The sequence below is a fragment of the Dendrobates tinctorius genome, unplaced genomic scaffold (assembly GCF_039654945.1).
Source record: "Dendrobates tinctorius isolate UK_male_01 unplaced genomic scaffold, ASM3965494v1 ptg000143l, whole genome shotgun sequence".
Classification (NCBI taxonomy): Eukaryota; Metazoa; Chordata; class Amphibia; order Anura; family Dendrobatidae; genus Dendrobates; species Dendrobates tinctorius.
In genome coordinates, this window is record NW_027361810.1 from 26520408 (window position 1) to 26540567 (window position 20160).

The 20160-nt window shown below is 41.3% G+C and overlaps 1 protein-coding gene across 3 annotated transcripts in view; it reads left to right on the forward strand.

The window, feature by feature from the left end:
• The window catches only part of GALNT13 (polypeptide N-acetylgalactosaminyltransferase 13), a 317796-nt gene that overhangs the window by 213704 nt on the left and 83932 nt on the right, over positions 1–20160 (forward strand). The gene's annotated exons all lie outside the window — the stretch shown is intronic.

Below are 20160 nucleotides of genomic sequence, written 5' to 3' on the forward strand. Positions count from 1 at the left end.
AAGGAGAGTTTAAGCTTTCTGAAGAAGGTTACAGGAGAGCCAGTATTAATTAGTGTGAAGAAAAGAGGAAATATTTAAATACAATTACATGAACAATTCAGCATTTAGTCAAGCAGAAACTGATTTCCCCGGGTGTTAATGCATAAATAATCCTTCATGTGGAAATTTTCAGAAACATTTCTCATAGATCATTATTTGCTGCATGTGCCAGGTACTCCATGGTACCGTCCACACGACAACTTTTTCAAGCGCATTCCGTTCTGAAATCCTCCTGAAAAAGCGCTGAAAAAAAGTTCAAAAAAAGTAACGTAAGCATTTTTAATTACAAAAACACTTGCTGCTCATATGTTGATAAAAGCCAAGAGAAAAAGCTAAAAATTGTTAAAAACGTTGAAAAAGTGCCTAGGAAATAACCCCATAAAAATTACACAAAAGATGTTACAGCAAAAAAAAAAAAAATCACCAACGTTTCTTGAAACATCTTCCTCTTGAAAAACTCAGCAAGTTCACCAGCCTGGAAAAGGCGTTGAATGAGCAAATCCTTACTAATTTTTTTGATACAAATACACTTAAAGGGGACTGTAAGGATGATTTTTCTCAATGAAACCAGTGTTATGGCTGTATAAATCCTTTTCCAACAATAAAATTGACACCTGTCTTGTAGTAACCCGATGTACCAGTGCTGAGAAATCGAGCTTTGAAGCCACATGCAAATTAGACAGGAAGTACATTGCATGTTGACACTCCCCAATGCACTTCCAGACTAATTAACATATAACTTCAGAGCTTGATTTCTCAGCGCTAGCATATCGGATTACAACAAGACGGGTGTAATTTTTAATGTTGTACTAGGACCTATACAGTCATGTCATTGGATTCAGTAGGAAAATCATGCTGACAGATTCCCTTTAAACACCTGAAAATTTGCCAAAAAGATTGCGGGGTCTCTAAACTGCACTTTGGAGATCTGCATGATCCATCTGAATAAATTAATTGACAAATCTGCAATACAGAAAGGGGTTATAGCAGTGAAGCACTGCAGAAAACACAGAAATATATTACTACCAGAGAATACTTTTAAACATGTGTAATCCTCAATTTGGGATATTTAAGGATTGCCCCAGGAACGCCCTCAAAATGACTTTACTTTTACTAAGTCAAATCCCTTTTGAGGCTTGGTTTGCAGAACTTTCTTGGCAAAATCATATCTGTTCGCAAATATGCCTGAGTTATGGCTAGAGGGTGGCTGTGGGTGGGGGGGGGGTATGTGTGCTGGGAAATAGAGGGTGGAGAGGGGGTCGAAATGGTCTTTCTGTCTTGAGGATACTGTTTAAAAGCAGGGCCAAGGCAGAGAACGGAAACTTAGCACTGGGTAAAGAAAAGCCATACTATAACTTTGGGCAAAACATTCTAATATAATTTTTGGCAAGGCTTTCTCCCTAATGTATAACCGAGCTGAGCATTTCAGGATGCATTTGAGTTTGCAAAATGGTGTAAACCTCTCGTGAGCATTTTATAGGAAATCAAGCTTAAACTAAAGCTAAACACAATTTTCTTTGCCACAAGTATGGATCTGTCTTTGCAAATTGTCTCATTTACAAATGTCCTACTGTTTTGTGTCTGCAGCTACTTTGCAGGTCTTTGCATCCTAGGTATAGTCAGATCTTGCTGTACTTTGATCCATGTCTAAGTTTGTGCTTCCCTTTCTTACCTTTTCTCATGCCTCAGCATATCCTGAGATCATTGGTAAAAAAATTACTATCTTTAATTTTTTTTTTTCTAAATAAGAATTTTGTGATATTCTGCAGGGAGATGTTTATACTTTGCGACTATATGTGGTCACTCATTGGCTGTGATGTGTATTGCAGGCAGCTAAGGGTTTTTCTACCATGGAGTAATAAGGACAGGTGCAGACGGCCGTAGATTCTGTCAGACAATCGGACCGATTAAGCTAATCATACTCTGATCAAATTCTGATTAGAGTGAGATCGTGGTGCGATCCGATTCTCTCGGATGAGGAAAAGATGGTGAAAATAAATTCTCCATCTTCTCTATGTTTTGAGTGCGTGGAAATCGGACTGCACTCTGATGTCATCTGAGTGCAGTCAGAAGTTTCCCACCCACTCATTAACTTGCATGGCTGTGTGCAATTCAAATATCAGATCATACTCAGCCGTGCAGCAATTTTTTCCTCCTACTGTCTCTGTCTGAGGAAAAATTCGTACTTGTCACGGCCCCATAGAATAACATTGGTCCGAGTGTGATCTGATGTGTTGTCGGAGCTCTCTCGGTCTGCAAATACACTTGTCCGCGACTGACCTTAGGCAGAGGCTACACGGCGACATTAGCAGTGACACAGGCCAAGATTAGCTGTACGAAGCAGTATAATGTCAGTGAATGGCGTGGTAGTGTGATCCGTAAGGTACCGCGACCTCAACAATCAAGTTGCAAAAAATCCATCAGGTTTTGACTTGTCACTATTGTATTACCATACAAGTGAAAATACGACCATAATCACATGCAATAGATAATACGCCAGACAAGACCAGGCCTTAATAACAATATAACCCAATACCAATGAGTATGGTGGAAGATGATACTGACAGAGTGCCAAGAAGAAATAATATATACAGCAACACGTGAAAATAGATAAAAACACCTTTATTGATATATAAATGGGTGTACACTTAAATAAAATAAAAAATAATAAAAAGGCATCCCAAATAAATGCGTAATATTGGATTATAATATCCTACAACATAGGGTAAAATGTATACCCATAAGGCACAGGCTCGAAAGGAATATGAAAAAAGAAAATTAAAATAAATATTAATGGAACCTTAAAAAGCCCCCAAAAGGAATTGTGTATACAGTGCACCATATAATAATGAATATCCAAAAATTGTGTAAACACAGTATACAAAAAATAAAGAATAATAATAACAACAACAGCTGTGCAAATAATGTGTAAAATGAACCGTGCAATGAAAAAAATTGGTGCAGTGAACAAAAAAGAGACACTACAGGAGTGTCACACAATGTGAGAGGGGAAAGAAGTAATGGGAGCGGAAGATAAAATAATACCTAATGAGCTGGAGGATGATGCCTGGGGATGCCTGTGAACGCGCCCTGACGCGCGTTTCGGAATAAAACTTCCTTCGTCAGGGGAGTATTATTCCGAAACGCGCGTCGGAGCGCGTTCACAGGCATCCCCAGGCATCATCCTCCGGCTCATTAGGTATTATTTTATCTTCCGCTCCCATTACTTCTTTCCCCTCTCACATTGTGTGACACTCCTGTAGTGTCTCTTTTTTGTTCACTGCACCAATTTTTTTAATTGCACGGTTCATTTTACACATTATTTGCACAGCTGTTGTTGTTATTATTATTCTTTATTTTTTGTATACTGTGTTTACACAATTTTTGGATATTCATTATTATATGGTGCACTGTATACACAATTCCTTTTGGGGGCTTTATTAAGGTTCCATTAATATTTATTTTAATTTTCTTTTTTCATATTCCTTTCGAGCCTGTGCCTTATGGGTATACATTTTACCCTATGTTGTAGGATATTATAATCCAATATTACGCATTTATTTGGGATGCCTTTTTATAATTTTTTTTTTTATTTAAGTGTACACCCATTTATATATCAATAAAGGTGTTTTTATCTATTTTCACGTGTTGCTGTATATATTATTTCTTCTTGGCACTCTGTCAGTATCATCTTCCACCATACTCATTGGTATTGGGTTCTTTCACCGGATGGTCTGCCATCCACATTTCTAGAGGGGTTGTGGATTTTCATTTTATTATTTTTAATTAGTACATTACCCTCATTGTTCTAAGTCTTAATAACAATATCTATTTTATATTGGGCCAAACTGGTTAACGGGGGACTACTGGTTCTACATTGTCTTCCTCCATCTTCCACACAATACACCGGCTCCACTCTCAGAGCTACAGGCAACAGGTACCGCAGGGGACATGGGGAGAAGTTTGAATTTTGAGTGCTTCCTTAGGGGTAGGTCAATACGGGTCCTTGTGTAACATTATGATCCCGATACTGGAGCTTTTCGCTAAGACAGTCCCAGGGGGCACTCATTGAGACGGAGCTCTCTGTTTCTAGTACTCACAGCAAGGCTCTACCTTTTCCTAGGGTGCCCTTTTTCCACTGGACCATAGTTTTCCCCAACTTCTGAGCTTTTTTCTCCTCGATGCAGACTTCCCCACTTGCTGGTGATGTCCTGCCGCCTCTGTAACCAGTTCCTTTCCATGCTGAGCCTTATCGTTCTAGCCTGTCCTCCTGCGGTTGTCTCCTCTCCAGCACACAGCCTACTTCACACTCTGGCTAACTATTTCCGATGTCCCTATACCCTTCCCACTGGTTCCGCTATTGGACCGCCCTCCCGCTTCTTAGGGTCGGCCTTGAGGATAAAATACACTTATATATAATATATGCAAATATTGTCATACACACCATGTGTCCACCCTCTCACACTTTCTCCAGACGGAAGGAGGGCCCCCTTGTTTTTTTTTTTTTAAGAGGTTCAACATGAAACAGCTTTTGACTATATTTTTTGTATGAGCCATTTATGCAATTGTACAAGTTTATCGTGTCTCCCCTCAGGCTGGTTTCACATTAGCGTTTTTGTGCAGCACATCGTGCACATCCGTGCGCATGCGTACCTATGTTTAACATGGCGTACGCATGGTCTTGCGTTTGCATGCGTTCGTCTGTGTTTTTGTGCGCATGCATTTTTCAAGGTGTGCGTCTAGATGCGCCGGACGCAACCTATTGCATTTGTGGGTCCGCCCAAAGGCGTCATGCGTACGCTTGCGCACGGAATGCGTCAAAACAACACATTACAGTCTATGGGAACGCAGGCGTGCGCATGGACGTCTCTCCTCTCAATAAATGTCATTCTTTTTGTCTTTCCTCATAATCAAGATCCTCCAGGCATTCCTCATGGTGCGACGTAGTCGTGCCACAGAGTGCACATCGAAAAGCTGCCATTGTAGCCCTATCCTAATGTATCCAATCTGTATTGTGAGAGTTCTCTACAGGGGTTGTCCATGCATGGGTTTCAAGTCTGCAGTCACTCTATGTGACTGCAGATTTGTGAACCTTCACAGTGCACAGTAGGTGCGCTGTCAGGATTCTCCGGTGCCGGGAGTGGGCTGGAGTGTGACTGCAAGTAATTTACATACATACAGTCACATGTCGACTAGACGGTCAATACAAGTGAATTGAATGATGCTGGACAAGTCTAGTCGGAATGTGAACGGAAGTATGCAAATCGAATACTTATGGTCACATGCCTGCCCGCTCCTGGCACTGGCACCGGAAAATGATGACAGCGCACAACATTCTGTGCCATGTGAGGTTTCACAAGTCTGCAGTTACATAGAGTGACTGCAGAATTCAGCCCCAAGCCTGGCCTGGCTAACCTCTTTAAATGAAAAAAATTCTCTCTATTTTTTTTTTCTTTGACCTGTTTTGTGACTTTGTATCATAAAAAGTTGCACTTTTCTCTAAATGGTGCAAATTTTGTACCTAAATATCTGACATACAAAAAAAATCACTCCGGGGTTAGGCAGAATAATGGACATTTGCACAAAATTTTCCAACTGTTTAAATAGTCCGAATTGAAAAACCGCACCATATTGTAAAGAAAAAAAAAAAAAAAAAAATTAAAACACGCAAATGCATATAAAATAGGCTTTAAAAAGGTATAAATCAAAAGAGGAAAAAAGGGCACAAATGAAAAAAACAGGCCAAAATTACCCCAATAGCTAGATAAAATAAATGCAAATTCAATAATAAATCGGGCTCTTAGTTTTGCATAGGCTGTATAGACATAATATATCGATCATTGTTAATCCACACTTTTTGCATAGTGGCTCCATTGGGTGATTTGCATGCATTGCTGCTGCCATAATATGTCAATGCTGTGTGATGTACGTGAGATGAGAAAGTGTCTAATAACTGGCATATGTTTATCTGGCTGGCCTAACAGTTGCCTGTGCCATTGGTGCTATTGGCGCTATTTAAAGGGGATGTTTGGTCTCAGAAGATAGGTGTGCTGTTACTCTTTGTGACAGCAGACTACTGAAACAGTGTGATCGTATGATGCACACACTGTCACAATTCCCTCGTGGGTGGGTAGTATATGGTCACTATGATGCAATAGAAGGAACCAGACAACCTAAGGGCAGCCTTGTTTATGCAGCCTACTCATATCTACTATTAGTTCTGCCAGTGAGTGATTACAGTTTGCCAATCTCATGGTTAGGTAGGAGTGGTGGAGATGAAATTCTACTCTCTGACACCCCAAGTGGTTAAATGTATTTTATATTAATGTATGTTTCTGGAAGTAAAATCCCCTGGGACTGCAATATAGCCTAGATAGTGTTAATTGTAACAAACGGCCCAAATTAGAGAAGGGGAACTGAGAAGTTAGTACGAAGTTCAGGAAGTGTCAAGGTCAGTTAGAGGAAGTGTGGTGAAGTGACAGCCGCGGTCATAGGCAATAGGCTGCTAGGGACAATGTGAACCTGTTACCTGGGGCAGTGGATTGCCATAGAACCCTTCCGTGGGAATCCGTCTGTTGGCTTGGGACCCTCGAGATGGACGTCAGGTCCATTGAATGCACTAAGGGAAAGGGAAAGATGGACTGAATCTCTCAGAGGCTGGAGGTGATGGAATCCCAGGTGCACTGCTTGTGGTGGAGAAGAATTCCTAGTGCTAGAGGAGTTAGCAAGAGGGATGCTCTACCCCTACCGAGAACTAGGGATGAAGTTGTGTCCGGTACCTTTGGGAAAGACTGTAACCCGTTGGGCCCTTTTCTAAATGCTGCATTGTAATGACTGCAAACTGTCAAGTAATAGTTTGACTGTTTTAAAAAATTCAGTGTCCCCTGGATTGTTTGCTGTGAAGATTCTGCAAGATGAAAGCCTGGAGTCAGTGGAGGAAAATGGGCCACAAGTAAGTGTGATGCACCCCACACACCGGCACTGGGACATGCTTTATCTGTAGGGAGCCGGAGCGTGCAGAAGAAGCAACTCTACCACGACTACCTCATTCAGACAACTTATAGTTACTTAATAAAAAAGCGACAACTGGTAAATAATTTAGAGAATTATTAAAAACGCATTAAAAACTGATTTATTTTCCTGTCCTTATTGATCATTTCACTCCTTCTGTAGCTAAGTGCCTATTGATTAGCGCCGAGGGGAGCACAGACTGAACGCTCATCTGCGATCAATAGAAATTAAATCTCTTCCGTCCAGTTCAATTGCCTGCGCCCAAACTTCAGATTACCATTATATCATAGAAATATGCAAGAGGAAAAAAGAAACGTTAATATCGGCGCAAATTTAATTAAACGACGCATGACCTATACGCACAGCGCGCTGCCTGCGCTTCAGATTTATGGAGTTTTATTAGCCAAATATTTGCAATATAGAAATTATATACCTTCTGGTGTCCTCCAGGTATTATATAAATATTGAAATCAGTATTATTTTACAACCTTGCGTGGGGCCCCAAGGAGATGTGGAGCCCATAGGCAGGTGCCTACTGTGCCTAGTTGGTAATTCAACACTGACTGCAAGGAGAGGAATAATAATAACCTTTATTTTTATATAGCGCTAACATATTCCGCAGCGCTTTACAGTTTTTGCACACATTTTCATCACTGTCCCCAATGGGGCTCACAATCTGAATTCCCTATCAGTATGTCTTTGGAGTGTGGGAGGAAACCGGAGTACCCGGAGGAAACCCACGCAAACACAGGGAGAACATACAAACTCCTTGCAGATGTGGTCCTTGGTGGGATTCGAACCCAGGACTCCAGCGCTGCTAGGCTGCAGTGCTAACCACTGAGCCACCGTGCTACCCACGGTGAGAGGAATTGTGATACAGAGAAGGAAGGGAGATCGGTTCAGCCAGAGTTCAGACAGCTACCACTATGGGTTGTAAGGAGGACCCCGAGACAGTCGAGAAAGTGGAACTGGGATAAGTGTGGACAGATTCCTGAAAGATACAGTGATGGAATACTGGCCTAGCTGGACAGGATCACTTAGGTACTGTACTGAGAGAGAATGGGGGGACCAAATATTCTGTGTTAAGAAATTGTATTGCTATTGTTAAGTGTTGAGCCACTACTGATAGCTGCTAAGTTGGAGCCTTTGTTAAATTACTGAACTTTGCCAATGTTTCAGATATTATATATATTTTTGACAAACTGCATAAATTCTGGCTGCTTACAGTCACCACTAGAGGGAGCTCACGGCAAACTGTATTCAATAGCCACTGTATAGGTATGTGGTTTTTTTTCACTTGGTGATCCTCAAAGCCATTGATCTCAGTGACCAGTTCTGACCCAATATATACAGATGGTAGGGCGATAAGTTGGAACAGCAGAGGCTGAAGTGGCAGGGCAGGAGCTATAGCAACTGGAGTAGCAGAGCTGGAATCCATGATGAAGCAGAGTTGGTGTCACAGCAACTTGTGTAAAAGAGTTTAGAAACACAGGAGGCACAATGTAGTGGAACAGGCAAAATGATGTAACAGACTTGAATCAGTGATGATGAACCAAAGTACCAGAGCTAAGTTGCACAAAAGGTTCAAAGTTGCAGAGTTTGGACAGTGAAGTAGCAGAGCTAAGTCAGAGATGATGAACTGGAGTAGTGGAGTTAAGTAGCACAAGAGGTTCAAAGTAACAGAACTTGGACAACTACTGATGTAGCAGACCTAACCCAGCAATGATAACCTGGAGTAGCAGAGCTGAGTTGCACATAAGGTTCCAAGTAGCAGATCTGGGACAGCAATGTAGCAGAACTATCTCAGCAATGAGGAACCAGAGTAGCAGATCTGAGATGTACAGGAGGTTAAAAGTAGCAGAGCTGGCACAGAGATCAGTTAGCAGACCTAACTCTGCAATGAAGCATCAGAATAGCAGAGCTGATTTATCAACAAGTCCAGTGTATTAGTGTCAGCACAATAAAGAAGCAAAGTCAGCTCTGCAATGAAGAACCAGATAAGTAGAACAGTTAGCAAAAAAAGTCAACTACCTGAATACTCAAGTGGTGTCTCGCTGCCCGAGCTGGATTATATGTAGCTCTTATGGCTGACCGACTTGCAGAGGATCTGCCAGGAGAGGACAGAGGAACAGTGCCCGGTGCCGGATCTAGGAGAGGGGAGTAACATATGTAAGTTTGCCCTGGTGGTGACTTCAGGCCATTTTGCCCTGTGAGGACTGATTCACCTTCTTTCTAGGCATCTGTAGTTCAGGGAACATTCCGACTCTGAAATAACTCCTTTATGAAAGATATTCTGGAAATACCCAGGTGCCAGAGACGTATTCCATCGCCATTAATCATATGACGGCTTGTTTTCTCCAGTCACACGCAGCGTGCTATTAGTCTGTCACAAACAACTTGGAGTTTCCAATTTATTTTAACTTTCTAACTATCCATCTGTCAGGTACAGAACAAATCATATTTTCTTTTAATTAAGTTTTTTTTTTTATTTATGTTCACATGCCTATATTTCCCAGCCTGTATATATTCATGAGAATCACGACAAGATAAATCACATTAATTAAGTGAATTATTTTCATGGGTAATATCTCTCTATTACAGACAAGGGGGAGGAGGCAAATTTATTTTTTGAAGGGTATCTAGCACCTGATATAAATGCAACGTGCAATAGACTTTTATGGCTGGTGCTTCAAGGGGTAAAGAAGGTTTATGGAGGAAAGCTAGTATAATATGCAGTAGTTCCATTAAGGCAATCTCTTTTTAGTTGGATATCACAATGGCTATCAGCTGTTCGCCAGTGATTAACTGCTGCTAACTGTTCATTTTTCCTGCAGTGGCCTCTACAGGCAGGATGTAGTGTTGCATGTTGACCATTCATATGTATTGCTGTCCATGCAGTAGTTTCACGAGTTTATTTTTCTAGCAGGGGAATTCCTTAATGAAGTCCAGAGGCCTTCTTCATGAGTCAACCATTTTAAAAGGAATCTGTGAGTAGGATCAAAGCAGATTCTCAAGGAGATCTATGTCCGGCCCATAGATCTTAACAGATCATTTACATATTAATAAAAATGTGGATTTCTCTAAAATAAGACATCAAATCTCAGAAATCAAGGTGTCATTTATTCAGCTTTCTATGACCTGTGCTCCCCTATGGACGACTCAAGTGGGTCGATGCTACTGGGTTCTGCCCAGGAGTATGCATATCGTATACATCACCATCATTCCCGGCTCAGACACAGAGCGCGTGCTGCGGTGATTCACTAGTCTGCAGTCACACAGAGTGACTGCAGACTTATCACCTTAGACCGGATAACCCCTTAAATGCAACCCCAAAACGTCACTTTCTTTTTTTAACTTTTTTTATCATAGAGGCATTTGGTCTTGTAGCCCCTCATTAAATTTAATTATTTTTTTTATAGCATAGCTAAAATAAATAAATAAATAAAAAAGTAAAAAAAAATGGTTACTATAAAGTGTAGTTAATAAGGAGCACATTGACAGGAAGTGTTGTCATAGTTGTAAGCAGGTTGCCGGATGCAGTGATGGACGGGAGGCAGAGCAAGGGTTAACAGATTTATTTACAGAGGATAACTCCACGCAGGGAGACAGAGGGTTAACAAGGGGTTAAACAATGTAAGTTGTAGAAGGATATGACAAGTTGCAATACAACGGTATATTTCATGGCGGTAACAGTGAAAGTCACGGGTTCCTGTGTCTCGCTGGTGTCAGAAGTTCTGCAAACTGTAATTCCTGCTGGGAACTCAATGGCGCCTGCAACGGCTGGTACGGTGTCTTTATTAAAGGGGGTTCAGCACACAACGATATCCCTTCTTCTGGTGACAGTGGTCGGTCTCCGGTACCTTCCACCGCCCCTAGTCCATATACTACAGTGGCTAAATAACGATGAGGACCACTGTTCTGCATGAGCCCAGCATGGCTCCGCTAACATACGCTGGCAAAGTCAGGTCACAAGTGTCTGGGCCGCCATTCACTCGCAGAGTCGGGATGTAAAATAACGGTCACTCTCCTGGTCTCTTTCAGGCGGCACGTGCGTGGTACTCATGATCCTGAAGCGCCTGACACCTGGCTCTATGGTGGTCACCAGGCACACCTTGTACGACTCCTTCTCTCTTGTCCCTGGTGTTGGTGGCGGGTGACGGCAGTCACTGGTCTGTGTGGTGCAGGTGCTCCCCGGATGGAGCACCCCTCTCTCTTGTTGATATAGCGCCCAGCTTGGCTCTGCTCTGCTGGCACGGCTCTGCACGGCATGGCTCTGCTGGCGGCAGTCCCACTTTTCGTATTGCTGCTGGGCACTCCAAGTCTCTCAGCAGAGCAGCCCCTATGTTCCTGGTCGGCTGGAGCACGGCCTGTCAATGGCCCTGTACTCTCTGGCAGGGAGGGGAGCGGAGTGCACCGCTCACCTGACTCTGCACTGCTCTGCCCTGGCACCAAACTGACCTCCGTCGTGCGCTTTTTCTTTCTCCTCTTCCGCCCCCCTCTGACAGCAGGAAGCCCCTCCTCTCTAGAGCGTCTCCCAGGAAACAGGGAGGTCTGCCTCACTCAGGCTTCCCCCCCGGGAACAGTGGATGCAGCCTCTCTAGTTCTGGACCCAGCATGCAGGTACCCGCTGCCTCGTCGACCCCCTTACATAGGGATACAGGAAGAATATACCTTCTTAGAAAAAACCCTTCTATTATAAATAGCTTTAAACAGATTTTTAGAACTATTTAATATATTATAATTATAATATATTTATAGTAAGATTATAATATTATATTATTTTAATTTAAAGGGAGACTACTCAAAGATAAAGCAATGGTGAAAAGTATAGAAGAATTGTAATTAATTATTATTATTATCATTATTATTATCATCATCATTATCATTATTATGATCATTGTTATCATTATTATTATCATCATTATTGCTATTATCATTATTATTATTATCATTGTTATTATCACTATTATTATAATCAGCATTATTATTATTGTTATTGTTATTATCATCATCATTATTATTATCATTATTATCACTATTATAATCATCATTACTATTATTGTTTTCATTATTATCATCATTATTATCATTATTAGTATTAGTATTATCATTATTCTATACTTTTCAGAATCAGTATTTCATCGTTGCCTTATCTTTGAGTAGTTTCCCTTTAAATCTAAATATGTTTCTGAAAGTTAAAATTAAACTTTTTTTTTCTTCTTTTAATTGAAACTTGATTTATTCTTGAAAGCTTGGCACTGCTACAAACAGCCGAAGGAGCTGTAAAGATCTGTAGTAATTGCGTGGCGGAGATTAGCTCGCTCTCGTGAATCTACTTCAGCGTTGAGTGTATTTGGCATAATATTAGAAAACACGCTGGAAACGTCCTAGAGGAAGAAGCGATTGTTACTAAACATTGCGCTATTTCTCCTTCTTTGGATAATGAAAGCGTCACCGAACCTCACACGTGAATTGTATAATCAGCTCCTGTTTCCCATTTTGCAATACTGGCCGTAACCAGCAGGTGGTGATGCAGAACCCATCATTTCTATAATTAAAGGCGTATTCAGCTTTTTTATTCTATTTACTAATAGATTGTGTGAGAATTCTACAGTATTTTAAGATACAAGGCCGCTCCAGGTCCATGCAGGCCCTAGACTACAGAACCCATTTAACTTTCAATTTTTTATCCCCATCTTCCAAGATCTATAATTTTCCTATTTTTAGTCTATAGGTTTATATCTCGGATTTTTGTCGCAGTATGAGCTCTGGTTATGATCATCAACCATATCAGAATCCATACGACTTACTTAATTCTTTTCCATTCCATTATTTGGAAGGGGAGTAAGGAAACCGACCGAGAAATAATGATCCTGCGATCTAGATTTTTTTGGTTTCATGTTTGCATTTAGGATGTGGGATACAAATGGCAAAAACAATTAGTTAGGGCAGTTAGTTACACAAGAGGCAAAACCAAATATTTAAAAAAAAAAAAAAAACTTTTTTTACTTTTAATTCTCTGTGTAAAAATCACTGACTGCCTTCATGTCACATTGATGGCTGCAGGGAGAAAACAACTTCATTTTCTCCCTGCAACTGCACTTCTTGTCAGGGTAGGGTCACCCGCATGATCGTTTTCTCCACATACGAGAAAAACAGTGTGATTTTTCCAATCAGAACTTTATCAGGGTGGCACCAATTTTTTTCGGACGTGGGGAGAGAATAAAAAAGTTTTTCCACCTCCTCCTGCACCATGGCTGCAGGTAAATACTGATGACAGATCCTTTTCGCAGAGCAGAACTTAACGTGCTTTCAGGATAAGTAATTGATATCATAGCATTAGAAAAAAAAACTTTTACATTTTTAACTGGAATATCCCTTTTAATCTTTCCAGCTGTGCATGTATATTGCATATAGTACAGGGCTCCGTACATACCTCTTATTTACCATGGATTCCTATATCTATATATCCAATATCTTTTTATTAAGCTGCTTGTGGAAATATGTGTCCTTCTTCCTCCTGTTGCTTTGAGCCTTGGTTGTGTCTTGGATGTCACTAGTCTGGCTCCTTCTGGCAGCAGTGATTCTTATATTCATGGCAGCTTTCTCAGAAATGAAAATCTATAGCAGAAAAGTGAAATCCTTAAATCTAATAAGGACAGGGATTGATTGACAGCAGGAGGAAAGTGAAGACATCAGAATCTCCGTTTTGTGCTGTAAAACCTTTCATCCAGCGGAAAACTATAGATAAACAGCACCACCTCTTGGGCAAATGCTGCATATGCAGAAATACAGAACTTCCACACAAGTTAAGCCACTTTTAATATAATTTTACATTACTCTTTAATACACTGTCTTGGCCAAAAGTTGTAAAACAACCCAAAATTTTGGTTTTCACAAAGTTTGCTGCTTCAGTTTTTATAATGGAAATTTGCATTAATACATTTACATTAATACAAAGGGTTAGCAGATTAATTTAAATAGCATGAAACTGCAAAATCATTTTTGACATGATAATTAATTTAACCACAAAACTCCATTTCCACCTAATGTCAAAAAATGACCTGCTTACATCATTTTAGTGATCTTCTTGGCAGCTCAGGAGAAAGTGTTAATGAGGACAAGGCAGCTGATATCACTTTGTCATATTGATTGATTTATAACAGCAGACTAGTAACTTTAAAAGGCAGCTGGTGTTTGGAATTATTGTCTTCTTCTGTTAACCATGGTCACCTTTAAGGAAACACATGTATTCACCATTGCGGTGCCTGAAATAGGGCTTTACAGACAAGGACATTGCTGCTTGTAAAATTACCCTTAAATTAACCATTGGATCATCAAGGACTTCAAAGAGAGAGGTTTAATAGCAATGCTGCAAAAAAATCTTTAGGGCACTTAAGAAAGTTCAGCAATTCCAAGGAACGTCTCCAAAAGAGGATTCAGCCACAGGATTGGTGCAACAGCAGTGCAGAGCTTGCTCAGGAATGACAGCAGGCAGGTTGCAGGGCATCTGAGCTTACAGTCAGGCGAAAGCTTTTGCCGGCTGGCCTGGTGTAAAGAAGGGCAACAAAGAAGCCACTTCTCTCCAAGAAAAGCATCAAGGACAGGCTGATATTATGCAGGGAGGACAGGGGTAAAGTTATTTTCTCTGATGAAGCCCCCTTCAGACTGTTTGGGACATTTAGAAGAATACTTGTCTGGAGAAGAAAAGATGAGGCGCTAATATGAATCCTGTGCCATGCTAACAGTAAAGCCTCCTGAGACCTTTCATGTGTGGTGGCTTCTCATCCATGGAGGGGACTCACTCACAATATTACTTAAGAACATTTCATTGAATAAAGAATGGGCTCTATTAATCCTCCAAGGGCAACGTCTCCCAATGATCCAGGAGCATATGTTGTTGAACAAGTCTTTTTTCCAGCATAATGGACACCATGTCACAAAGTGAAAGTGATAACTAAGTGGCTCAGTGAACAAAATTTTGTTATTTTGGGTCATTGGCCAGGAAACTGCGTAGATTTCAATCCCAATAAAACCTTTGGTCAACCCTGAAAAAGTGGGTGGACAAACCAAATCATAGATATTGCGATAAATTCCCAGAACTGATTAGGGAAGAATGGGTGGTCATCAGTCAGGATTTGTTACACATCTGTCCCGGGTCCAGGCTCTGCCCCGTTCACCCCATTCCGGTGAACTCTGTTGTGCTCTACATCGGGCTTTGAAGGATACCTGGCATAGGACATCATCTGCCTCTGATCTAAAGACATTCAAGCAGAAAACTTTTTTAAAAAACTAAATTTGTGTCATTGTCAAAACTTCTGGCCACCACTGTAGTGCTTTTTTAGTTTTGGGAGGCAACTTTTGTGTAACTTTGGTGGCCATATGGGCGCCTTGTACTTAGAAATTGCTAATTACGTAAAAATTACGGTAATTCTGTAATTTCTCTTATCAATCTAAATCCAATTTTGAAGACTTGCCAATTCATTATATCTATAAATATTAATATTTTATCAGTATCAATATATTACACAGTATCTAAGTTATATAAATATATACTGTATATACCTCTGTTTTTAATACACATGAATAGAAATTTCCCATTCTCATAGCACGAGTAAAGAGGCGAGATTTAGGGATCCTTCATAAAGTGTTGGTAAAATCTTCATGCCTAGACGCGTTTCACGACCAGTTGATACTTGCTATTTCTCCTCATTAGGGTGGTGTTGCTTAGACATGAAGAATATGAATAGTAACTTGTTTATTAACAAAAAAAAAGTATTCGGCATTGATTAGTGCTCCACCATAATGTTTTGTACTAGTTTCACCTCCCACTGAGTCCCAATTAAGTATATAGTGCGCTGCCAACGAGCGGGTTTCGGTACCAAGGGTTTCTGCGTTGGGGCATGAGGGACTCAAAAGTAATTTTCGTTCGATGTTACTTGTCAATGCTTTAATAAAAATCTCCATATTGGTGAGAAAATTAAAATTTAATTAACTGACAGAAATGCCTGAATGGGATGCAGAATTAATTTTCTCCAGTTTGCATCTACAACGTTAAAAATAAACCATCATCAGGGGGTTCCTCGGCTGTTGGTTAACCATTTGAAGGTCAGTTCTTAATGATTAATGCACCATGATTTTAGGTCCGACATTCTGTTCTGATAAATTATAGATCTTGAATGTGTTCTAATTCTGAGCTCAGTTTTTCTCATCCGGAGCTCCAAATCCTCTACATAGCCATGGTTGAGAATGCTGAAATGTAAGGAGTAAATTTGTAAGCTCCCTCTAGTGGTGGCTACAGACAGCTCAAATTTCATCACTTAAAGGATAATGTTATCGGTTCAAAAGTAGCCGATTTTTAAATCTTATTTTACTCCCCCTGCTCTATTGAGTGTTATACTTTTTATTTTTTTTAAATCCGCCTTACTGTTTCAGAGATATGAACTTTTTTATTTAGTGATCGTTTTTATGGTCTTTACAAAAGGGGTGTGACTTACAGGGTAATAATGCCTAAAGACACGCCCACAGAGAATCTGTCAGCCTTGCCCCCTTGGCAAAGCCTGTGAAGGTAGCACTCAATAAAAATGACCATCTCTCAATCCGTATGGCCGATTTTAAAAAAGTAAAAAACAAATTACTCGGGGGGACAGCAGAAATAAGACAAGATAAAACACAACCTCTTTTGACCTGGTCATATGATCTCTTTAAGGGGGATTTCCTAAAATTACAAGTTATCCACCATCAGCAGGAACAGCAAGAAGTAACTTGCTGATTGCTGGGGGGTATGACTGCACTACTAGTACCCCAGCAATCCAGAGCACAAGGCTCTGAATACACTGAGAACTTTAGCCCTAAAGAACCCCATCTTGAATGGAGAGGAGGTGGAAATGCTCAATTTCTGGTCCATTCATTGATTATGGGACTTCAGGAAAAAGCTAAACTCTGTACTCGGCCTTCTCCCTCAGTCCCATAGACAGAGCCCTATTCTATAGCTTCTGGAGCTCTGTTCTCTGGATTGCTGGCTGGACCAAATGGAAAGGTGATAAACATTGTTTGTGGGTGATAACCCCTTTAATTTTATATATATGGAGGTTTGAAGCTCTGTTTTGACTTGACAATGCGGTTTATTCTGGGTGGGTTACTAGCGCATCCATGTGTATTATCCCGCTTTATTTCACAGTCAGCCATCTGACACCTGAGGAAGGCTGGTTAAAGGCGAAACGCCATTTGTTTTTATTAAATTTTTATCAATTCTGGTGAATCATCCATTTCTTTTCCAGTCTTCTGAATTCTCACTTCTTGATGCTCCATCTTGAAATTTCAATCCCTAAGTCATGGGCTTCCTTCCATAAAAAATGTGCAGTTCAGCCCCATTTTTGGATGATTGGTGAAAACTCATTGGAGGTCCCAATGATGCGGCTGAGGATTGGATCTTGCAGGGGTGGACACATACACAATGCCCTTGCTTTGGAGGTGGAATTGGGTCCCATTATTTCTTGGGTCCCATTGTGGCTGCACATTTCGTATCAAGGGTATGTGTTCACCTCAGAATTTGAAAGTATCGTCATTGGGACTACCAGCCGCTTCACATAGGATGTTGGATCTTCCACATCGGATTTTTAAGGCTTCATGTGATTTAAAAAATATTTTCATTTATTAAAACCCCTTCAAAACGGCTTTCATGTCGACCTTACGGAAATTCTCTTCTCATGTAGAAATGAATCGAGTTCCCGCAGATTTAGTGGCTCGATACCTCGTCTTCTGTCTCTTTGCTGTTATATTTTTATGCTACGTCTTGGTAACCAAGCAGCGAGACAGCAGAAAACATAAGCTCGTTAATGGAAATTGACTCGTTTTCATCCTACTTCTGTCTTCTAAGAGATAAATGGAAGGATCTAAAAAGAATGCAACATCAAAAAAAGATTAACGAGAACAAAGACGTATGGATTAGAAAGGCGAACACAAATCCATGGACAATGCAATTAGAGAGGGCGCCCATCACGTCTGCCGTTTACAGCTCTCTTGTATCAGTGGGTTTCATTAAAATTGCATTCGCCATCACTGAGACATCAAACTATTCCATGTATAATGAAGTGTTTGTTTAGGTCGCTGCATAGTTGTAGACAACATATTTAAAGTTTCATTAGAGATTCTAGCGCACAATGAACGAGGCAGACGGACGCGGAGAAACGACTTCAATATTCACAAACTGTAATAATATGTAACATATTTATCGTATAAGACATAGAGAATATTCCGATAATTACTACATACAGCAGCTTCCTACACAGCTAGGCCATAGGGGGCGCTCCACAAAATATAATGACACGTCACTCCTCAAATTTTGGTGGTGCCCGGATAAGGGTAACCAATCCTTAATCAATATAAAAAATAATAATCCGGCACTCAAAAGATCAAATGCTGATTAATGAATATTTTTATTTTATTTCAGAGGGCATAATCCAAAAAAAATGTGACGTTTCGGTCTATTCATTGACCTTCATCAGACGGTTTAAGATAGAAGCCCATTAGAAGAGAGAAAAAAAAAACAAAAAAAAAAACACCGGAGAATCATGAGTAGATCATAGAAGACAATCTGGTGCAGAAATGCTGTGCAGTAACGGGTGGGAGCCGATGAGCGCATTTTTTTTTTTTTTCTCTCTTCTAATGGGCTTCTATCTTAAACCGTCTGATGAAGGTCAATGAATAGACCGAAACGTCACGTTTTTTTTGGATTATGCCCTCTGAAATAAAATAAAAATATTCATTATCAGCATTTGATCTTTTGAGTGCCGGATTATTATTTTTTATTTTTCATAGGGGGCGCTCCAGGCTGCTGTTATAGGGGGGGGGCTCCAGACTGCACATCCAGACTGCTGGTAAAGGGGGCTCCGGGCTACACATTCAGACTGCTGTTATAGGGGGGCTCCAGACTACACATCCAGGCTGCTGTTATAGGGGGGCTCCAGACTACACATCCAGGCTGCTGTTATAGGGGGCTCCAGACTACACATCCAGACTGCTGTTACGGGGGGCTTCAGACTACACATCCAGGCTGCTGTTATAGGGGGCTCCAGACTACACATCCAGACTGCTGTTATGGGGGGCTTCAGACTACACATCCAGACTGCTGTTATAGGGGGCTCCAGACTACACATCCAGACTGCTGTTATAGGGGGCTCCAGACTACACATCCAGACTGCTGTTATAGGGGGCTCCAGACTACACATCCAGACTGCTGTTATAGGGGGCTCCAGACTACACATCCAGACTGCTGTTATAGGGGGCTCCAGACTACACATCCAGACTGCTGTTAAAGGGGGCTTCAGACTACACATCCAGACTGCTGTTATAGGGGCTCCCCACTACACATCCAGACTGCTGTTATAGGGGGCTTCAGACTACACATCCAGACTGCTGTTATAGGGGGCTCCCCACTACACATCCAGACTGCTGTTATAGGGGCTCCCCACTACACATCCAGACTGCTGTTATAGGGGGCTTCAGACTACACATCCAGACTGCTGTTATAGGGGGCTCCAGACTACACATCCAGACTGCTGTTATAGGGGGCTCCCCACTACACATCCAGACTGCTGTTATAGGGGGCTCCGGGCTACACATTCAGACTGCTTTTATAGGGGCGCTTCAGACTGAACATCCAGACTGCTATTATAGGGGGGCTCCAGACTACACATTCTGACTGCTTTTACAGGGGAGCTCCAGACTGCACATCCAGACTGCTATTATAGGGGGGCTCCAGACTACTCATCCAGCCTGCTGTTATAGGGGGCTCCAGACTATACATCCAGACTGCTGTTATAGGGGCTCCCCACTACACATCCAGACTGCTGTAATAGGGGGCTCCAGACTACACATCCAGACTGCTGTAATAGGGGGCTCCAGACTACACATCCAGGCTGCTGTTATAGGGGCTCCCCACTACACATCCAGACTGCTGTTATAGGGGGCTCCAGACTACACATCCAGACTGCTGTTATAGGGGGCTCCGGGCTACACATTCAGACTGCTTTTATAGGGGGGCTCCAGACTGCACATCCAGACTGCTATTATAGGGGGGCTCCAGACTACACATCCAGGCTGCTGTTA